The following is a 20,727-nucleotide window of genomic DNA, read 5'->3' on the forward strand; positions in this document are numbered from 1 at the left end:
GTTAGGTAAGGTCATGAGAGTAAGGTTCTACCATGGGATTAATGCCCTTTTAAGAAGAGACACCAGAGAGCTCTCTCTCTCTCTCTCTCCCTCTCTCTCTTTTCCCCTCTCCCCCTCCCCCTCCCCTCCATGCTAGAGCTCAGGCTCCCACAAAGAAAAGGTCATGTGAGGGGCTTCCTTGGTGGTCCAGTGGTAAAGAATCCACCTTCCAATGCAGGGGATGCGGATTCGATCCCTGGTCGGGGAACTAAGATTCCATGTGCCGCAGGGCACATAAGCCCACGTGCCACAACTACTGAGCTCGTGCGCCTCAACGTGAAAGCCTGTGTGCTGCAAACTATGGAGTCCACATGCTCTGGAGCCCGCGCCACAACTAGAGAAGAGAAAACTCGCACGCCACAACTAGAGAGAAGCCCGCACACCACAACAAGCACTGCAATGAGCACTGCAACGAAAGATCCCACATGCCACAATGAAAGATCCCACATGCCACAATGAAAGATCCCACATGCCACAATGAAAGATCCCACATGCCACAGTGAAGATCCCGCATGCCACAATGAAAGATCCCACACGCCACAATGAAAGATCCCACATGCCACAACGATGATCCCGCATGCCACAGTGAAGATCCCGCATGCCACAGCAAAGACCCGACAAAGCCAAATAAATAAATATTTTTTAAAAAAATGAAAAGGTCATGTGAGCACACAGCAAGATGGTGGCCTCCTATACACCAAGAGAAGAGGCTTCAGAATAGAAACCAACCATGCTGGCACCCTGATCTTGGACCTCCAGCCTCCAGAGCAAGATGACAATACATTTCTGTCGTTCTAAGCCACCCAGGTTGTGGTACTTTGTTCTAGCTGCCTTAGGAAATTAATGCACTGCCTGACTTTTTTTCTTGACTGTGTCATGCCATTTTACATCATCTGATTTTGTTCATGCCATTATCAGGATATGTAATGTGGTCCTTCATCCAAGCTCACATAGACATTTGTTGGCCCCTCTACTCTAGTACTATCATGTGCTATTGTTTTTAGTCATTCAACACCTAATGAACATTGCAAATATTTGTTGGGCATGTAAGGTGCATAGCACAGTGCTAAGCATGTGTATACTCTATCTTTCACATAAACCCTGGGTGAAGCAGGTTTTATTGGTAGTTCTGACTACAGATGTGGAAACTTAATGGGAGAAGAGTTAAGTAAATGGTGCAAGATCATGAATCTAGGAAGCATCAAAGCCAGAATTCAAATTCAGCCCATCTGATTCCACAGTCTGCTCTTTCAGCCACTCTGGCACATTGTCTTTCTCTCCTTTATCAGAGATTACTGTGCTTTCAACTTCCTACCTTAGCACCCCACCTAGAGCAGCATGAATAAAGTGTTCGTGGAATTAGAGGGTATCATTTTATCCAGTTGTGATAACTGTGATATAGGTAGTAAGTCTTAGGTGAATAGGACAGAACAAATTTGCAAAGGAGAGCAATCAAATTTACTAGAGATTTGAAAAGGTTTTAGTTAATATGTGATTATAATATTTATCACATAATCACTTCTCATGTATTGAAAAATACTATTAAGTTGTCACCAAGATAAATAATATATCTCTCAATATTTACTACACTTTTTCCAAACTTTTAATCGATTTTGCTTCATTCCAGATACTTTTTTCCAATATGTCCACTGACCTGAATTGGAAAAAGCTGGAAAAATTAGTATTTTTTTTTATCTGTGAGATATAAAGATTGGGTTTCAGAAGTATTTTCTACTAAATAAGTATTTACTGAAAGTTTACTTAGTGCAAGGTAGTGTTGTAGAGATAGTAGTAGTGATATGGTTGATATCATAAACAAGTACCACTGGAAGATTATATAACCTTTCTTAATGGGTAAGTTTTACAAATATTTATTTTTATTTGTTTGAGGTCAAAATGATGTTCTTTTTTTCTCATGTCCTTATATGACATGTCATTTTCTTGCTAAAATCCAAGGACATCTTATGCAAGAGAGTAATGTTCTTAATGAAGTGTTTCCTAAATGTTGAATGTTACTGTTACCAGAAAAAGTATTCAAGTATAGGAAATCAAAACAATATCAGCCAGTTTTATTTATTTGTTTTAAGTGCAGGATTTCTCATAGCCTTAATTTGCTAAGTCATCTTGAATCCCAAAGATGAGAAATTGTAGCATTTTGCATATTTATTTGACAACAGATTTTTTTTCTCCTTTACCTTCTCAATGAGGTGATCCAAGGAAAACATTTTAAGTATTTTTGATTTATATTACTTTGCTAAGAATTAGAAGAAAACTTTTTTTCTTTTTTTTTGCTGTTGCTTTAAAATCAGTTTATCTCTTTTGAGTAGTATTTTTCTTGGAATAACCTTCATTTAGTTAACAAGTTTATAAATAATTTAAGACTTAAGCTCTATACTATCCTATTCATTAACACTATGTTAGATGGACAAGTTACAGTTTTTCTTTTCCTCAGTAAATTACAACTGAACATTGAGTTTTTTTGGCTGACTACTGCATTTTCTTCTCCTTGAATTTAGATCAAGAAGCATCTTTAGTCATTACCTTCTATCATATTCTTTTTTTTCTTATACATTTATTTAGTTTTGGCTGTGTTGGGTCTCCGTTGCTGCGCACCGGCTTTCTCCAGTTGCGGTGAGCAGGGTTACTCTTCTTTGCGGTGCGTGGGGTTCTCATTGCAATGGCTTCTCTTGTTGTGGAGCACGGGCTCTAGGCACGCAGGCTTCAGTAGTTGTGGCTTGCAGGCTCTAGAGCGCAGGCTCAGTAGTTGTGGTGCACAGTCTTAGTTGCTCTGTGGCATGTGAGATCTTCCCAGACCAGGGCTCGAACCCGTGTCCCCTGCATTGGCAGGCAGATTCTTAACCACTGTGCCACCAGGGAAGTCCTCTATCATATTCTTGTAAATGAATTAATGAGTAATGAATTAAACAATTAGCATACGTGTTGGAAATTTAGGAAGGTGTGTGTATAGTTAATTGTGTAATTACTGATGTCACATTTTAAAAATAACTGAATTCAGCCTTGATAAGTGAAATCACAAAAATCAAAGACCTGAGAAGGAGTAAAGAGTTAAAATCAGTAGCTGTATTTTTGTTCAGGTGTGTGAAGAGCTGTTAAATAATTAAATATTAAGTACATATTTAGATTATCCAGTTAGGATACTAGGCAGTAATATGTAGCAAAATTAAGACTGTGCTCATAGAATCAAAAGAATTTCAAATTGGGAACTGCTGCTCTTCCGTAAAGGAGCCATAGAATATAGGAGCTGTAGAATATTCTCGGAGCAAGTGTTGAGACAGTGACTCCTAGGCCTGGCAGCTTCATTCTTCATTCAGGTTGGGGCATTTTGTTGGCATTTAAACAATGAAAACCTGAAATTTGGGGAGAGAGAAAAAAGCAAGGGCAGGACTATTTTTTGTATATTTCACCAACAGAGATTCATATACAAGAGTTAAATGATATTCACGTTTAACAGTGATAATGAACCTACTGAATTATAAATAATTCAACTCCCACACTCTTCCTCCCTCCTTTCTCTTCCATCTGGTTAATTCCAGGCAATAGCTATTTAGAAATATTGAATAAATATCTGTTGCAAGAAACTAAGGTACAGAGAAGGAGAACATATCTGACAGTTTGTCCTGAGAATTAGTAGACATTTTTCTGCTACTGTGAAAGTTCCAAATAAAGGATCAAGAGACTTTAGGATCTGATCAGACAACATTATATTTGAAACTAAGAATTCAGGCTGAATGTCATAAAGCTGGTAAAAAAAAAAAAAATCCATTCTCAGAAGAAATTCTTAAGAGGGATCAAACTAATGCTTATTAAATACCTACTGTAGTAGCTTTATATGTAAGTGATTTTGTATAATCCTCACAATAACACTGTGAGGTAGACATTATCTCCATTTTGTTGATAAGGATACTAAAATGCAGAGTAATTATGTAACTTGATTAAATTTATATAGTACTTGGAAGAGCAGATTTGAACTTGAATCTTTAGACATGCCCTTGATATTTCTCGATAATCATTCCATTCTAACACCATGCTTCCCTCTCCTCTTGTCTTTCATATCACTGGAGTCATATTGGTGTGTGATCAAGACATAGGGATAGAGACCTAGACTGGGGGAAAGATCTGTCTCTTACATCTCTATGTAGATCAACAGCAATCAGGTTGCTTGTGGAGATCTCAAGCTAGTTTTATTTTAATTGAATATAGAATAAGCTGGAGGAGTACAATGATATAGAACATCAGAGTCTAACCCAGGATAGTTGTATTAATGCTTCATTCTTTGCATTCCCTCCCCATCCTCAATATAGACTTGTATCCTGGGTATAAGAGCAGGGTTTTAAAAAAATTTTCCTTCCCTCTTTTCTTCCCTTTCCCTCTCCATGACTCTCTCTTTCCTTCCCCTTCCTCTCTTCCTTCCCTCACTACTTCCTACTTTTTGTAGAATTCTCTGGATGCCTCCTCAGTATCCCTTTTCTATTTTCAACTTTTAGATATTTCCCTAATGGCTATTATCTTGGGGTTGATGCCACCTGTTGATCCAGATATGAATCTTGATTGGCTTAGGCCACTCAATATAACCTCATTGCCCTTTTCCCAGCCATTGGTTCAAAAATAGGGGATAATCCTCCAAGCTTAAGTGGCCTTTTATTTTCATCTGGATGGTGAGGTTACGCAAATACAGTGCCTGACACTGAGGAGGCCATTTTGCTACCAACGGGAAAGCCAACACAAAGATAAAACTATAGAAGAGAACAGAGCCAAAGAATCCCAGAGACGTGGAGGCAGAACTGACCGACCCTCTGAACTTTATACCTTCTGGGTTTTTAAAAAAGTTTTTATTAGAGTACAGGTGATTTACAGTGTTGTGTTAGTTTCAGGTGTACAGCACAAGTGAATCAGTTATACATATACATATATCCACTCTTTTTTAGATTCTTTTCCCATATGGGCCATTACAGAGTATTGAGTAGAGTTCCCTACGCTATATATACAGTAGGTCCTTATTAGTTATCTATTTTATATATAGTAGTGTGTATATGTCAATCCCAATCTTCCAATTTACCCTTCCCCTACCCCTTACCCCCTGGTAACCGTAAGTTTATTTTCTATATCTGTAACTCTGTTTCTGTTTTATAGGTAAGTTCATTTGTGCCCTTTTTTTTAGATTCCACATATAAGTGATATCATTTGATAGCTGCCTTTCTCTGTCTGACTTACTTCATTCAGTATGACAGTCTCTAGGTCCATCCATATTGTTGCAGATGGCATTATTTTGTTCTTTTTTCTGGCTGGGTAACATTCCACTGTATATAAGTAACACATTTTCTTTACCCATTCCTCTGTTGATGGACATCTAGATTGCTTCCATGTCTTGGCTATTGTAAATAGTGCTGCAATGAACATTGGGGTTCGTGTATCTTTTCAAATTATGGTTTTCCCTGGATATATGCCCAGGAGTGGCATTGCTGGATCATATGATAATTCTATTTTTAGATTTTTAAGGACCCTCCATACTGTTCTCCATAGTGACTGTACCAATTTACATGCCCACCAACAGTGTAGGAGAGTTCCCTTTTCTCCACACCCTCTCCAGCATTTATTGTTTGTAGATTTTTAATGATGGCCATTCTGACCGGTGTGAGGTGATACCTCACTGTAGTTTTGATTTGCATTTCTCTAATAATTAGTGATGTTGAGCATCTTTTCATGTGCTTTTTAGCCATCTGCATGTCTTCTTTGGAGAAATGTCTATTTAGATCTTCCACCCATTTTTTTATTGGGTTGGTTGTTTTTTTGATGTTGAGCTGCATGAGGTGTTTATATGTTTTGGAGATTAATCCCTTGTCGGTTGCTTCATTTGCAAATATTTTCTCCCATTCTGAGGGCTGTCTTTTCATTTTGTTTATGGTTTCCTTTGCTGTGCAAAAGCTTTTAAGTTTCGTTAGGTCCCATTTGTTTATTTTTGTTTTTATTTTTATTACTCTAGGAGGTGGATCCAAAAAGATACTGCTGTGATTTCTGTCAAAGTGTGTTCTGCCTATGTTTTCCTCTAAGAGTTTTATACTGTCTGGCCTTACATTGAGGTCTTTGATCCATTTTGAGTTTATTTTTGTGTATGGTGTTAGGGAGTGTTCTAATTTCATTCTTTTACATGTAACTGTCCAGTTTTCTTTATATGGTTCAATAAATTACCTTAATATCTAAGCCAACTTAATGTGGATTTTCAGTTACTTGCTATGGAAAATATTCTCAATGATTACATTCTCCCTCCTCTCAATAGGAACTTATTAAGTACCTATCGTGTTTCAAAGTTCTGTATTCTGACTATCAGGGAGTACAAAGAAGTAAAATCTCTTTCAGAAAGAGGCTATACCTCCATTTTTTTTAGTCTACAAATTCTGTTTATGCCACTTCTATACCTCTTTTACTGTGGACAATTTGTTCCACTTTTGGCCCCGTCCTGGGTGCTGGACCATCAGCCTGACCTAATCTTCTGTGTTAAACCCCATGTATTTGAGAAGAGGAATTACTTACTATTTGAATTAAAAGATCTCTAGGACCAAGTACAAGTGTACTCCTGAGGCCTGTTTTTGTTCACTGATCTCTAAGAGAGTAACAGTGTTTTATCTTGTCAGAGAACAGAGATCTGATTTGGATCATCCTTCTTCTGTTAGTGCTGTCTCTTTGTATCAGGTGAGTCCTAACTGGCTCAGTGCAAAGTGGGGAAAAGGATGGAATAAAAAACTTGTTGTGGGAAGAGTTGGAGCTAGAGGCCAAGTTCATCCAATGATGATGATAAGTTGTAGACCCTGGAGAGCAGAGTCCCCTCTATTCTAACTACCACAGTGCTGGTGCTGCAACAGTAGAAACCAGGAGCTTAAGGACTAGGTCAAAGAGTCATGCATGCATCCTGTACTGTTTATCCGTTCATTCTTTCAACACATTCGTTAAACTCCTACTATATAGCACACACTGGGGACTTAGAAGAATTTCACACTTTAGTAGAGGGAATAGAAACATAAATGAGTAGGTGTAAATGCAGAGTGATAGAGGTAAGGGGAGTAATTCCTCTATCCAGGGGTCAGGAAAGGTTTGGTGTAGGGGACAATGCAAAGACTAAGGGCCCCAAAAGTGGTCATGCTCATGCTCCTGGAAGAACTGGAACCAAATTTGGTCTCCTGAGTTCTGGTCTAAACTAACATGTGTCTTGAAAGATGCATCACGTTACCCTGTTGTGAAGAGGCTAATTGAATCGGTATGAAAGAAATATCCAGAAGAATGGATTTGGGAATGACAAATAATTTTGAGAAAAGAGGAATCTAGACATCAAGACCAGAGATATTCACTGGGAAGCATGAAGAAGCAAGAAACTGAATTAAACCTGAAAGGAGCATCAGCTGTCAAAAAAATCACATGCTCAGTTGTCCTTCAAAATGAAATTGTGCAAGATAACTTCTACACAGCCAGGGCAGCAGACTGCAAAAGTAGGAGTGGACGAATTAGAGAGCTGCTCTAAAGACATGCTATCACATTCTGCTGGTGGCCACCTTTTCTGTATCTGTGGTGGTTTGGGTTTCTGTGTGAGCAGTCCATAAGAACACATATTCTACTTATCCTTTATAGAAATTTCCTAAAGGGAAAAGGAGGGATTTTAGTGACCACCCAACAAACTTAAACTGAAGGCCTACTTTGTGGTAAGTGCTACACGAGATACTGTTTTTCAATCTTCCCAAGTTATTTATTTATACACCTTCTCCTTCAGAAAGAAATAAGACTACTAACAAAGATAAGTAAAGTATAAGATGGTGTAGTTAAAAGAAATTCTTTCCTGCTACTGCTTTTAACACTGTCAAATTCTGCTTTTTCTATTGGATGGACCCTGCAATTTCCCCGTCATTTTGGTTATGAAAATTTAAGCCAGCTTAGTTGTAACTCCAATCTATAAACTCCAACTCAAATTTCCAGGTTTAATTCTCCCATCACCAATTTGAAGTTCTCTTGGACAGTTTAGATACCAAGTTATAAGAATTCAGAGTGAAATGGCCTTGATACATCCCTTTCCCCTTCTAATTTCTGTTCCTATCTCCTCATGTGTCAGGGAGGCAAAGACGGCCTTCTGTTGCTGGTCACCTAAAATGTCCATGTCAAGAAGTGCCCCAGGTTTCCAAAACTCTGATTTTATCTAGTTCCAGTTGCTGCTGGTGGCCTCTGCTGACATAGTGGTCTTGAGTAAATGAATGTAGTTGCTTTGAGGGAATGATCAGTTCCAGTCAGCCCCTCTGTCACCAAAGACACCTCAGGGAGGCATAGCTAAGCCTCCAGCTTCATTTGTGGCCTACTGGCTTGACAATCTCCTGCCCTTTTCCAACCCTACGCCCCTCAGGTAGAGCCACAGAATCTTTGAGGTCTTCTTCTATCCTTGCCGAGGGTGCTTCTGAGGCACCCTGTTTCAAAAGGAACAGCAGGAGTTTAATTTATATTGGTGACTGAAGAATGACACAGAGAGGTCAATGCCATTGAAAGAAGAATTTATTTCTTACATTTCCTGAGAGAAGGGGATACACCATGCCACACAGGGTCACATGGAGAAGTACCAGGTTTTGATCAGGAGGCAGAAACAGAAGTGAGGGGACAGCCTAGGCTGGAACTTTTATTGGGGTTTCTGTGGGAAAGACAAGGCAGAGCAGAATAAATGGTTTAGGATTGGCTAGTTTGAATCATGTTAGTGAACTCTGGGCTCTAGGGATAGTCTTTGTCCTCTGGTACTTGGCCTTGCATTGATTTAGAGCAGGGGAAATATTGGTTTGTATGTGAGAGTTAGATAGAGCAGATGCTTGGGGAGTTTGGGTTTGGGATTGGTTGGTTTGCGTATGAAAGGTGTGCTTTCAGTCCTTTGCTCTCTCTAAGAATTGGCTAGTGCTGGGAGGGGCAGTCTCCCTGGCCAGCAAGATTTTTAAGATGTCCAAACTTTATAAAATACAGAAAATAAAAAACAGGATGAATACTCATTCATCCTATGGTCCTTATATACCTTTCCAGCCAGCCCTTCCAAATCTCTAGACCAGAAAGGACACTGTCTCTATATCCAAGTGCATCTCCAGCACTTCAGAAGAGCGTGTCCCGTTTTTCCCAGAGTCCCTCACTCTCTCCTCTCAGGAAGTAACACTGAGGGGAGTGGGTGGCTTGTAGGTTCTGTGTCCCAGGTGGACTCCAGGAGGAATGAAGGGAAAATCATCACCTATGGCTATGGACTAAATTGTGTCCCCCACCCCCATCCCAAATTCCTATGCTAAAGCCCCCACCTCTAATGTGACTGTTTTTGGAGATAGGGCCTATGAAGCGGTAATTAAGGTTAAGTGAGGCCATAATGGTGGGGCCCAGGTATGATATAACTAGTACTCTTGTAGGAAGAGACACCAGAGAGCTCTCTCTCCTTCCTTCCTTTTCCACTGTGCATAGATGTTACCAGAATCAGGTTTGGCCGCTCACCCCTGGAAAGCCAAGACTTGAGAGATAGGTGCTGGTAGGAACGGAAAGATTGCTTTATTCGGGCAACCTGGGGAGAAGGTGGACTCGTGTCCAAAAACCAACTCTGAAGATTCTGCTTGACCATTAAAGTTTTTAAAGGAGAATCATTTGGAGAGGGGCTCAGAGTGTTCATTATCTTTTTTTTTTTTAATTAATTTATTTTACTTATTTTTGGCTGTGTTGGGTCTTCGTTTCTGTGCGAGGGCTTTCTCTAGTTGCAGCAAGAGGGGGCCACTCTTCATCGCGGTGCGCGGGCCTCTCACTATCGCGGCCTCTCTTGTTGCGGAGCACAGGCTCCAGACGCGCAGGCTCAGTAGTTGTGGCACATGGGCTTAGTCACTCCGTGGCATGTGGGATCTTCCCAGACCAGGGCTCGAACCCGTGTCCCCTGCATTGGCAGGCAGACTCTCAACCACTGCACCACCAGGGAAGCCCCGTTCATTATCTTCCACTGTGTGCAGACTGTCTTCTGATTGGTTGGTGGTGAGGCAACAGGGTGGTGTTCCAGGAATCTTGTGCTCAGCCTGAAGCTACCATCCTCCTCCTGGGTGGGGACCTTAGTTCCTGCAGAAGAACTCAAAGGTATTGTTATGTATATTCCTTGAGGAGGAACCAGGACCCTGCCCCAAGGCTGCACTATTGCTTCTTGACTGCTCCTCCTTTGTTTCTTCATCCCCCTCCCTTCCCTGATAAGCAACTCTTTGAATCTACCCTTTGGAACTCAGGGAAGGTCAAGGAGGCTGAATGAAGTCTATTTCCTACAAATAAGAAACAGAGGACTCAGAAAGGATTTTTACTCGGGTCGGCCCCACAGGGTCCTGCTCTATTTCATAGAGAAAAGCTGTGTGAGGGAACAATGAGACGGTGGTTGCCCTTCAGAATGAAACCTACCTTGATGGCACCTTGATTGGGGACTTCCCAGCCTCCAGACTGTGAGAAACAAATTGCTGTTATTTAAGCCACCCGGTCTGCGGTATTTTGCTATGGCAGCTCAAGCAGACTAATACGCCTAGGAACACCTAATTCCCACAGGTTGATGGTGCCTATTTTAAATCCCTCTTCTGCATTCTCTTGTATCCTCTGCTCATAATGGACTCAGGTGATCACGGTGGTAGTGGTGGTGTCATCATATCAGTGCTAGGGCAGCGTCTTCATAAACTCTAGGCAAATTTGCTTCAACTGATAGTGGTTAACTCGTGACTCTAACTTGTGCCTTAATTGCAATTTTAGGATAGATCCCACTCAACACTCTGTTGTATTTCCTAGTTGTCCACATAGAAATGGAAAAGTAACATAGCTTACTTCACGTGGGTTATTTTTCCCTGTGTATGTATGTCTTACCTTTCTACTCTTATTGTAAATTCCCTGAAGATATCACTCTGAAGACTTTGGTATTGTGCTTGCTGGTGGGAAGAAAGAAAATGCTCTGCTGTTTTGCTTATTTGGGGAGTGGTATCTCCTGTTAGTTCCTCAGCCTTAGGCTGCCTTTGTCACCTGCTGAGATCACCATGGAGAATCCTGCCTTCACACCCAGGAATATTTAAAACACAGTAACTCTAGGCAAAAGGGAAGGACTCATTAGTCACATGGAATTTGTTTACAAGTAAATTGCCCAATAAACCAGGTTGTTTATTACCTAAAAACCATTTGAAGAAACCGCAGCTCAATTGAAACCAGAGCTTGGCTTTTTCTTGTTTTCATCCCACTGTCTGGTGGCCCTGTTTCTTTTACAAGCAGACACCGCCTGGAAGCTACAATTGCTGCAGGGTCGTAACCAGGGGTCCTCCATAGGCCACAGATTCCAGAATCAAGAACAGGTGCAGGCACACCCGCTCCACAGACAAAGATATTTTGTTTGAATGGGCACAACATGGAAGAATGGGATGTATTAATAGCTAAATAGCGTCTTTATTAACAGTAGAACAGCTGGCATTTCTCTATGACGGCGCTCATCCCAATCCATTTTATCCAATTGCAGAAGCATCTACCAGAGAACTAAGGGGACCACACGCAAGCAGTCAGCCATTCAACAGCACTCTAATTGCTTCACAGTTGGAAATATGTTCTCTTCAGCCCCTGTTATTCTTTTCGGAGGAATTGTTGGTGCACTACCCTATCTAGGATCAAGTGCTGCTAATGCAGATAAGCTGCTTGAAGAAACTTCTTTGTTTTACAAGGTCTTGTGAGCCATCCTCTATGGGGGATTCTCCCTGGTCGCGGCTGAGGATAAATCCCTGGTGCTGGGTACCAGGAGGAAAGCTGATGCAGGGAATCGCAGCATCTCTGTCATCTCCTAGCAAAGTGGTTCCCCTAAAGAGGGAAATATAAACTCCCAACTCATAAAGATCCTGTTAGACCCTGCTTGAGAACCTTTCTTCAGGGCATCCTACTGAGCAGAAGAATAGATTCAGTGAGTCAGTGCAGATGTATAAATGCCTGTACTCCAAGTCTCTGAGCAGTGGGGAAGCTGTGCTGGGTGGAATCCGTGTCAGGGTATAATCAGGTTAACACAGGTAAGAGGGAGGAAAGAGGGGAAGGAATTGCAGGGTGGGTAAAAGCACAACCGAGGAAACTAATTTAAAACAAGACCTGGAACATCTAGCCAGACACAAAAAAACAAAAATTTATTCCCTCAGTGTATTTATCAAAGAAGGATCTGGAGAAACATTATTTAAATCATTCACAATGTCAAATAAAGGAGGCTGGGATACTTTCTTATTCTTTTCAAATACAGTTTTGTTTTGTGTGTTTGTTTCATTCTCAGTTTGCCTAGTCTAAGAAAACATTGTTTGCAGAGCATTGTATTTCTGCCTTTTTACAGGGTAATTCCTGTTTGGTGAGTTTTCAAAGTATCCTTTGGGGAGAATATTAAAAAAGCTCTTGATTGTATTTAGCCCAGACAAATACAGGCAGATACAAAATTATAAAATCTTCCTGATTTGCATGGCTTTCTTTGTCCTCTCTAATCATTTGGGGATTAAATGACTCAGAAGAATAAGAGGTATTGTTTAGAATTTGCCAATCAGGCCACTGATCCATCTCTGGCTTACCCAAGTTATTGTTCGGACTTCCTGTTTTGTCTTCGTTAGCATGTAGCTCTAGGTAATAAAATTATAGGTTACTCTCATTTATCTACTCCCGTTTTGTCAAAATGCCCCCAAATGGCTTTCGAACAATATATATTTTTTTAATCCCTACTGATGGTACTTTCTGAATAAAGAAACACATCTTTGGCCATGGTAATAAATTCAGATGAAATGGAAATCATTGTTGAAAATAAAATAGACCCGAGAGAGCCCAGGACAGTGAAAATCACCCTTTCACAAAGAAAGTCACCAAAGCTTTAATGAAAGGCAGCAAAGACCCTGGAGGCCAAGCAACAGATTCCAAACAGAGGCAAAAGGTCATGTCTTTTATACGAACTCTTTTATATTGCTTCCATGACGGGTTAAGTTTTCAGAGCAGCATAAATTCCCCCCAAGAATCCTTAAATTCTCAGCCCTCCTGCCAACAAAGTGAAGATGCGTATGCATCTGTTTGGAAATCTCCCAAAGGCACAAGTGAAATGGGCCAAGCAGCTTCTGCTGCCAAACAGTCGGCAGAGCCCACAGCCTCATGCAGAGGACTTCATTTTCAGGGCAAAGGCACCTGCAGACAATGCTGGGAAGGGAGGAGGGGGAGGCCGGGATATTTTTGGCAACAGGATGCCAGGGTCTGCTTAGAGTGGAATAAACAAATCAGACTTCTCTCTACTCAGTGGGGATATTTAAAGAGACACTTCTGCCCAAGCATGTGCATTTTTTTTTAAACATTTATTTATTTATTTATTTATTTATGGCTGTGTTGGGTCTTCGTTTCTGTGCGAGGGCTTTCTCTAGTTGCGGCAAGTGGGGGCCACTCTTCATCCCGGTGCGCGGGCCTCTCACTATCACGGCCTCTCTTGTTGCGGAGCACAGGCTCCAGACGCGCAGGCTCAGCAATTGTGGCTCACGGGCCTAGTCACTCCGTGGCATGTGGGATCTTCCCAGACCAGGGCTCGAACCCGTGTCCCCTGCATTGGCAGGCAGATTCTCAACCACTGCACCACCAGGGAAGCCCATTTTTTTAAACTAACGTTACCTGCATACAGGACTGACCTGATTCCCCCCCCGCAATCCTAACACATACATATACATACACTCAACATTATTTTGCTGTCCGGTTGAGCTCATAGTCAGGGAAAGATGGTATCTCTGGCCCTTAGGATTCAGGATTTCTTGACCACTTAAATCAACACCTTTCATTTCCCGGGACATGTAAAACAATTCAGAGAAGATTCCATGTTTACCCATGGTCAGGCAGGCATGTTCAAGAGAGTATCTGACTCTTGGGCCTTTTCTGAAGTGCATACCTGTGTGATGTTGAGCACGTTACTTCTTATAGTCAGTAATGGCCTCAATGTTTGGTCCATGTCTCACCTGGGTAATATGAACATACATCTTGATATTTGTTATATAGGAATAGGAAAAATGTGCATGTTTTATATCTGTTTAACCCTTTCAATGTTTGAATAATTTTTACAATAGTCTTATGACATGGAACAGTTATTCTATGTCAGTCTGTTGTTGAACCCAAGTTTGTATGCCCGAGGCCAAACAAACCAAAATGTCAGAGTTTGGAGCAGAGAAAGGTTTATTGCAAGGGCTGTGCAAGGAGAAAGGGGTGGCTCATGGTCAAAAGACCCAAACTCCCTGATGGGTTTCAGGGAAGCATTTTGAAAGGCAAGGTGAAGGAGGGGAGTCACAGGGTGCATGATCCGCTTGTGTACAAGTCTCTGATTGGTTGATGGTGAGGGAAAAGGGCAGTGTCACAGGGGTTAACTTTATCAATCTTCAGGCTCCAGTACATCTGGAGGCTATGTGCTCAAGGTCATCAAGTAGTTAACTTCTTCCATTTGGTGGGGGTTTTAGCATCTGTAAAGCAGCTCAGGAAATGTGCATCAGGTACTGTTATCTTACGTACTTCAGGGAGGAACTAAAGATTCTGTGACTGCTGTATGGCTGATTTACTGTTTCAATTCTTACTGGTTCCCCTGGTCCAACTGCTATTTTTGTCACTACATTTTCATATTCTTTCAATCATTAATTCTTGAGCCAGGCTTCTGTGACTCAGAGGAGGCCTGAGAGACTGCAGCTTTTCTACAAATAAGAGGCAAACCAAGGACATGGAGGGAGGGGGTCTGTCCCTGGAAGGCTCCATAGGGTCCTACTCAGTTACAATTCTATATATGAAAGTACTAATGGCTCAAAAGACACACACTAGTCCATGGTACCAGAAGCCTCCCCGTTAAGCTGGGCTTTCCCTTCAGCCTAGCACTAACAAATTTTCAGCAGAAATAAAATTTCATAGGGAGACAATAAGTAAAACTGCATGTGACTGGGGGTGCCACAGCCATGTGTCTCATCAAAATTATCCAGAAAGTGTGATGATAGTTGTCATCATTTCAATTTTTACTCTTTTGTATCAGTCTACCTGTATACCCAGTCAGACTCTACCCAAGTTTTAGATCTTTTCTTCATGGAGATTTAGTGCTCTTATCTAATCTTACTTCTAAGGCATATTCTGTGTAGCTATGTGTCCTAGTTCTTCATCTGTATAACTGGGACCCTGGTCCCAGTTTCTTTTTGCCACATAAGGGATACTGATTACATAGATATGATAAACCTTCCAACTTTGAGACAGTTCTAACTCTCCATGCCAACCACATGACGTTCTAGCCAGTGCTGGCATAGTCGTGTCCTACTTTGGCTCTGAGTAGGGATAGAAAGTGCCATCTGGGAAGAGTAAGTGCCCTTCTCCATGGGCCAGACTTGCCAGGGAGCCGCTGACCATGTGTGCCTGAGGACAAGCTCCTCTCTCTTTTGTGGCACCAAGCAGAGTGTCCAGGCCACCGCCTGGTTGTTCAGCCAGAGGTCCTGTTCCCACCAGGGGGAGCAGAAGGGGACAGGAATCCTGATGGCAGTAAGTCTACAGGGGGAGCTTATTCCTTGATGAATACCTTTGTGATTCTTTTAAACTCTCTGCTGATTTGGTTTGGTCTTTAGTATGTGGACTCTGGTGTCTCAGAGTCTGGCCTTTTATTAAGTGACTCCAGGGCTAATGTTGACATTGTCTGATGTGAAGCATGCCAGGCTTCCCTCAGAGACTGCTGAGGCAGTGATGCACTATTCCACCAGATTTATTCAGCTTCTGAAAGTTCGTATGTTTTTAATTGAGGTATAATTGACATATAACATTATATTAATTTCAAGTGTACAACATGATTCAATATTTGTATATATTGAAAAATGACCACCACCATAAGTCTTTAGTATCTCTCACCATACATAGTTACAATTTGTTTCCTTGTGATGAGGATTTTTAAGATCTATTCCCTTAATAACTTTCAAATTTACAGTGCAATATTATTAACTATAGTCACCATGCTGTACATTACATCCCCATGACTTATTTATTCTTTAACTGGAAGTTTGTACCTTTTGACCCCCTTCACTCATTTTGCCCACTCCCACCCCCCTCCTCTGGCAACCACCAGTCTGTTTTCTGTATCTATGAGCTTGGGTTTTTCTGAAGGTGTATTTTTAATATTAACAGATGGACTGGATGAATGAATTATGGTACTTCTATCTGATGGAATCAAGAGCCCATTAGAAAGGATGGTGTAGCGCTAAGTTTATTGACCTGGAAAGATTCTCATGACACAATAACAGGTGCAAAATTATTCCCCTTATGTAAAATTGCAGATATTTATATTTCTATACATTTATATGTGTAGACAGGTGTCTAGAGGGTTGTTTATAATTTAACTCTGGTCATCTCTGGGTGGTAGATTTTGGTATAACTTACAAAATTTTTTTTTCCTATCGTAACTATGTGAGGTGTTGGATGTGTTGGCTTACTTCATCATGGTATTCATTTTGCAATATATACATATACCAAATCATTACGTTGTATGCCTTAAACTTACACAATGTTATCTGTCAATTATACCTCAAAAATGCCAGAAAAATATTCTTTTTCCTAATAGTTGTGTGTGAGTGTGGGGTGGGGGCTGTAATTTTAAAATTTTTTGGAGTGAGAAAGTCCTATTTTTTGTAGCAGGAGAAAATAAAGCTAACTTCATTTTGATAAAAGATATCCTCTGGGTTTTTTTGAGCCGCTTTGCAATTTCATCCTCTTGAGCAGTATCAGAAAACATTTACAAAGTGTTTACTTGTGACTGAGGCATTTTTTGACACTAGGAAAAGAGTCATTTAGATGAACCTTAATCCTGCCCTTCCATAGCAAAATCAAGCAGGAACGTAAAAGATGTACTGACAACCAAGTAAAAATAAACTCGTGTGTTCAACAGAGGTGAATAGTCAGTGTTTCCCTAATCTCTATTGCCTGTTTCATTTTCAAGTCTATGAAGACACCAGTCAGAACCAATTTACATGTACAGGATCTGGGTATGAAATTTTGAGTTGCTCAGATACAGTTGCCACAGGGATTTGGGAATTCCAAAGGTAGGCAAGATCTGTAAGGTCATTTAATTCAGCCGTCCCCCTAGTATATGATTCCTTTCCTGCATGTAGCTCTCATATCGAATGAGAAGCTAGCAAGTTTCTGATCATTTATAGTCTGCCAGAGCTCTCAAGAGAAAAGAACAGGCTTCTTAATCTCCCTGAGAATATGTTTGGAAAGCAGTCAATGGCATTGCCAGTTGTTCTCGGGTGAATTCTCACAGCTGTACCGTCAGGAACGGTGGAGGGATGGTGGGAAGCAGGGAGAAGGAGGTCTTCAAAATTTCTTAGAGCATCATTGGAGTGAGAAGGATGATGTGACTATGGGATTCAGTGCATTTTCCAGTGATTGATTATGCATAAATGATGTTAGAATTAGGGAAAAAGGGAAAGCCAGACAGGAGAGGAACAGAAATATTTATGGAACAAAGAAGAACACACAGAGGTAAGCATTGCATCTAGAAGTTGGAATGACGGGAAAGAGGAGAAGATGGAGTAAAGGTAGCATTAGATAGAGAAGGGAAACTCACTGACTTTTAAAAGGCCAACACTGTGATGCTTAAACAGCAACACACTGATTTTCTTTGACAGAGAAAGTTCAGGAGTTACAGATCCAGAAGCACATTATCTTCCATATTCATATAACATGTTCACTTACTACTTGGTCAGAAAGATCTTTTCCATCTTGTCCAGAGATGTAATTGTCTGAAAGGAAAAACAGAACAAAAATAAGGACCTTAACCTGGGACTCCTAAAGGGTCTATGGATAGAATTCAGATGTCCATGAACTTGGATGGGGAGAAACCCTTCATTTTTACTATTCTCTAGCTCAAGTTGATGTTTCCTTCAATTATGAATGTTGACAAAAACCTCAGCATAGTGTTAGGAGCACCTGTGACTTTGTCATCAATGAAACAGATACTTTTGTATCACATTAGAGTTTCTGCAGAAATGTTGTTTTTGCTCGTCACTTACCTCAAAATTATGATAGGTATTTGACCCTCTGCCCAATTCTGTTATTTAGTGGGTTAATAAACAAGCACATACATGACTATATTACAAATGCATTTGTTTAAACATTTTGATAAGTATATTTCAATGTAACTGATTTCCTTTGTGGTGTTCCGTATTTTATTTTATGCACGTAAACACATGATCTGAGAAGTGGTCCACAGACTTCAGCAGCTGAGATTCCCCCCTTAGACACAGAAAGGGCATTCTATCTAAGACAGCCCACTTGCTCCGAGGGCATGTGAGCCCACCCCTGTCCAAGGAAATGCTTAAAGCTTCTTGTATTTCTTCTTTGATGTGACTAAGGTAAGCATCCTACAGGCAACCCAGGCCCAAATCCTGCAAGCAATACAGGTGTGCAGGAAAGGAGGGATTCCACTCTTCCTGTCAAAGGGGCTTGCTTCCCTAGTTTTATTAATAAATTTTAGAGGTAACACAAATTGATGAGATTCCTCTGAAAAATTAAAACATATTCAAATAAAATATTATTATGTTTATAGTTATGTTCATAAAGGAAACAGAGGTATAGAAATGACACTTAGAAATGACACTTAGGACACCTGCCCTGGGTCAGGGGTGACTTAAACTGTTCACCGAGTTGACAAACATTCATTTCAATGCTCAGTGTGCCCATCTTTTCAGTAGATGTATTGGTCCCAAACCCGGTTGGAATCAGGAAAGCTTAAGCATGAAGATGCAAACATCCGTTTGCTTAAAGCAGTTGTATTTTCCCACATCGTCTGCACCATCTTGTACATGCAACGCTCTTGTAACTATTCCGTCCAAATGGACAGACGGCAATGAGGGGGAAAAAATAGGAAAGCTCCAGAGCTCTGGTGTTTGTGTGTTTCCAACAAAGGACGCACCTACCCAACTCTGTGTCTCTCAAGCAGCTACATTGTGGAGCTTCTGGCAGATGGCCCTGCCACGTCAGGCCCACAGCTGTGTGTTTCTGGCACAAGAATAATGTTTGAATTCTGTACAGAAATTTTGTAAGATATGTTTCTTGTTGCCTTTTCATGAATTTTATTTGGTAATTTTTTCAAACCATAAAGAGTCTGGAGACCATATTGAGAAAATGCTGGCAAGAGAAAGCTATTTGTTAGCTAGCCAGATTTATTTAAAGAGGATCAATCGCATATAATTCCTGGAAGAGAGGCAGCCATTGGCATCCATTGTGCATCCCAACAAACTCAGAGCTTGGACTGCAGCCACTCGGTGTTTCCTCTCCTGCTCTCTTGCAATTAAAATTCTTACCAAGCCAGGTAGGAAAGAACATTTCTGTAGGAAACTCAGAGGAGGCTAGAACTTAAGAGTCTAGGGCAGTGGTCCCCAAACTTTTTGGTACCAGGGACCAGTTTCGTGGAAGGCAGTTCTTCCACGGACGGTGGGTTGGGGGGCGGGATGGTTCAGGCAGTAATGCCAGTGATGGGGAGCGATGGGGAGCTGCAGATGAAGCTTCACTCGCCCGCCGGCCGCTCACCTCCTGCTGTGCTGTCCAGTTCCTAACAGGCTGCGGACCAGTACCAGTCTGAGGCCAGGGGTGGTTGGGAACCCCTCATCTAGAGCACTCAGTCTCTGAGTATATCCAACACATATCATTTCAAACTGAGGAGGAAAAAAGTAGAAAGCACAGAATTTTTTGATCTAATAAGGTACAATGTTGCCTGACTTTATAGAAGTGGCACTACGTCATTTCTGGGTCCATCATGAAGGACTTCTGCCATCTTTATTCTAGGAACATCCTGGATAAAAGTGTAGGACAGTTCCTATGTTCCTGTACCCTGGATCCCTACAGGGAAGTTTAAACCTTGCACATGGGGTGTGTGTGTGTATGTGTATGTGTATGTGACCGACCCCAATTTTGTTTCAGCTGGGGAATTACTGACTATTCCAAGCTAACCCAGCAAGTCAGAGTAAACCAGATGTAAGACACAGGCCTCTGTAATTCCAACCACATGTATAATTCAGCAGGACCCACTGATATATTGAAAGAATACTGAACTGGCCATTTTCTTTCAAGCAGAGATATAAACCACTGTGTGGGTTTTAAGACTTTTTTTGCTTTTAAGGAAAATGCACACTTTCTCTCAAACCCTGTCATTTCTGCTAGTTCCCTTAATCCTAAATTTGGTGTCTGAAATAAATTTAGGGTAGTTTCCACTATGTTGTTGAAAGGCCCCTGGGACTGCTACTGTTGTCAGAGAAAGGGGTCCAGTGCCATTCAGGGTGTTATTCAATAGTGTGTCAGGCTGTCTGCAGCTGGCAGCCAGCACTCACTCCGGGCAGTTCACAGGACCCATTCTTCTGATTGACAGTACCCTGTACCCCGGGTCAGTGCTTCAGCAGCTGTGCCTGGGAGCAGAGTCCTCTGTCTCCCATTTGATGGATAAACCAGAAGAATCTGGCAGTGAGATCCATATTAATGGCAGTGGGCAGCTTTCCCTTTCATGATTTTCTTGCTTTTTCATTTTGTTTGAGATTGAATTTGAAAGTGAACTTTGTTCCACCCTGTAGCGTATGGCAGCGAGCAAATGAGATGAAACTGCACGGAGACATAGCATGCATGCTGCACACACCAAAAGCAGATGTA

The 20,727-nt window shown here is 41.2% G+C and overlaps 1 pseudogene across 1 annotated transcript in view; it reads right to left on the reverse strand.

Annotated features, from left to right (window-relative positions):
* Positions 1 to 20,727, reverse strand: part of LOC309657705 (regulator of nonsense transcripts 1 pseudogene) — a 145,705-nt pseudogene that overhangs the window by 60,830 nt on the left and 64,148 nt on the right. The window lies entirely within an intron of this gene.

The sequence above is a fragment of the Balaenoptera physalus genome, assembly GCF_965194825.1.
Source record: "Balaenoptera physalus genome assembly, chromosome: 3".
NCBI classification, from domain to species: domain Eukaryota; kingdom Metazoa; phylum Chordata; class Mammalia; order Artiodactyla; family Balaenopteridae; genus Balaenoptera; species Balaenoptera physalus.